Source organism: Choloepus didactylus, chromosome 9, assembly GCF_015220235.1.
Source record: "Choloepus didactylus isolate mChoDid1 chromosome 9, mChoDid1.pri, whole genome shotgun sequence".
Classification (NCBI taxonomy): domain Eukaryota; kingdom Metazoa; phylum Chordata; class Mammalia; order Pilosa; family Megalonychidae; genus Choloepus; species Choloepus didactylus.
This window is the reverse complement of record NC_051315.1, coordinates 54,702,503-54,705,275: the sequence shown is the minus strand read 5'-3', so window position 1 is coordinate 54,705,275 and position 2,773 is coordinate 54,702,503. Positions and strand designations below refer to the sequence as shown.

Sequence of the window (2,773 nt, the reverse complement as noted above, 5' to 3'; positions counted from 1 at the left end):
ACAGCTATCATTCTACTTAATGGTGAAAGACGAAAAGCTTTCCCTCTAAGATCAGGAACAAGGTAATGATCTCCACTGTTACCACTGTTATTCAACATTGTACTGGAAGTTCTTGCCAGAGCAATTAGGAAAAAAAAAAAAAGAAAAGAAACAAAAAGCCATATAAATTAGAAAGGAAGAGGTAAACCTCTCCTTGTTTGCAGGAGAAAATCCTAAAAAATCCACAGCAAAGCTCCTAGAGCTAATAAATAAATTCAGTAAAATGCCAGGGAACATGATCAAGACCCCCAAATCACTAGTGTTTATATATATCAGCAATGAGCAATCAGAAGAGGAAATCAAGAAAAAAATTCTATTTACAATAACAACTAAGAAAATCAAATATCTTGGAATAAATCTAATGAAGGATGTGAAGGAAAACTACAAAACATTTCTGAAGGAAATCAAAGAAGACCTAAATAAATGGAAGGGCACTCCATGTTCATGGATTGAAAGACTAAATTTCATTAAGATGTTAATACTACCCAAAGCAATTTATAGATTCAACAAATCCCAATCAAAATTCCAACAATCTTCTTTGCAGAAATGGAAGAGCCAATCATCAAATTTACATGGACAGGTAAGGGGACCCAAACAGCCAAAGGCATTCTGTAAAGGAAGAATGAAGTTGGAAGATTCACACTTCTTCGTCTCAAAACTTATTACGAAGCCACGGTAATCAAATCAGCATGGTACTCGCACATGGACAGACATATAGACAAACGGAACTGAGTTGAAAGCTCAGAAATCAACACTCACATTTATGGTTAACTCATTTATGAGAAGGGGGCAAAGACCACTCAATTGGGAAAGAAGAGTCTCTTCAACAAATGGTGCTAGGAAAACTGGATCTCCATGTGGAAAAAAAAAAAGGAGGAGGACCCCTTCCTCATAACTTATACAAAATGTAAGAGCCAGAAATATCAAACTCCTAGACAAAAACCTTGGGAAGTATCTTCAGGCCCTTGCTTTAGTCAGTAGTTTATTAGACTTTACACCCAAAGCACAAGCAGCAGAAGAAAAAATAGTTAAATGGGACCTCATCGAAATTAAAAACTTTTGGGCCTCAGAGGATTTAATCATGAAAGCCAAGTGATGACCTACACAATTGGAGGAAATATTTGGAAATCATATATCCAATAAAAGTTTAATATCCAGAATGTATAAAGAAATTCTTCAACTTAATGAAAAGACAAACTAATTTAAAAATGAGCAAAATACTTGACTAGACATTTCTACAAAGAAGATATATATAAATGGCCAGAAAGAACAAGAAAAGGTACTCACTATCATTAGCCATCAGGGAAATAGAAATCAAAACCACAATGAGGGCCTCCACTAAGGAGGCTGAGCAGAGCCAAAAGTGCCGAGATCCTACTGCCCACCCTAGTGCACCTACCCATCCACATTCATACTGAAAAAAAAAAAATACAGTGTCTAATGATTATGAAGACCAGAGACAGAAGACTGCAGGGATGATATTGGGACAACAAATTTAATTGTCAAGTACCTCTCTCAGAACATGACAGGATGAGCTTCAAAGTCTGTTCAGGTTTTTGGTGAAGTTGAATCTGCAAAATTTATTTATGATAAAGTAGCAGGACATGGCTTGGGCCATGGCTTTGTGAACTATGTGACTGTGGAAGACACAGAAAGAGCAATAAGCATGCTGAATGGCCTGAGACTCCAGTTAAAAACCATGAAGGTGTTGTATGCATGCCTGAGCTTAGAGGTCATCAAAGATACCAACTTGTACATCAGTGGACTTCTGACGACCCAGAAGGACACGGAGGACATGTTCCCTTGGTTTGGATGAATCATCAACTCCTCTGTCCCCATGGATCGACCACAGGTTTGTCCAGAGGGGTTGTGTTTATCCAGTTTGACAAATGATCAGAGCAGAAGAGGCAATTACCAGTTTCAATGGTCATAATTCCACAGGTTTCTCTGAGCCCATTACAATGAAGTCTGAGCCCATTACAATGAAGTTTGCCGTCAATCCCCACCAGAACAAAAATGTGGCCTTGTTCTCCCAGTGATACCACTCACCATTTAGACGGTTCTCAGGGCCAGTTCATTACCAGGCACAGAGATTTAGGTTCTCCCCTACGGGTATTGATCACATGAGTGGGCTTTCTGGTGTAAATGTTCCAGGAAACGCTTCTTCGGGCTGGTGCATCTTCTTCTGGGTCAGGATGCTGATGAGGGAATCCTCTGGCAGATGTTTAGCCCCTTTGGTGCAGTGACCAAAGTGAAAGTGATTTGAGATTTCAACACCAACAACTGCAAAAGGTTTGGTTTTGTGACGATGGCAAACTATGAAGAACCTGTGCTGGCCATAGCAAGTCTGAACAGCTACCGCCTGGGGGACAAAATCTTACAGGCTTCCTTCAAGACCAACAAGTTCCACAAATAACCCACTCATGCTTTTTTGTACGGAATAGATCATTAAGAGTGACAGACATTGTAACTTTTTTGTTATTGTACAACTTGTTTTGCATCAGTTTTCACAAATGCTTGTCTTAGTCTAAATGAGAAGTGACAAGGTTTTTTATACTCTGGGATGCAACCAACATGTTCAAATGTTTGAAATCCACAATATTAGAACAATTTTAAGTTTGTTAAGTTATTTCCTTGAAAACATATATTAAACAGAAATCTAAGTAGACTGCATTAACTAACCAGTCTCTCTGGATGACGGTAAAATGGAAGCATTCTTCAACTTATACGACTG

General features: G+C 38.6%; 1 pseudogene; it reads left to right on the top strand.

The window, feature by feature from the left end:
* Positions 1-661: 661 nt before the first annotated feature.
* On the top strand, positions 662-2,455 carry LOC119543735 (annotated as a pseudogene).
* The last annotated feature ends 318 nt before the right edge of the window (positions 2,456-2,773 follow it).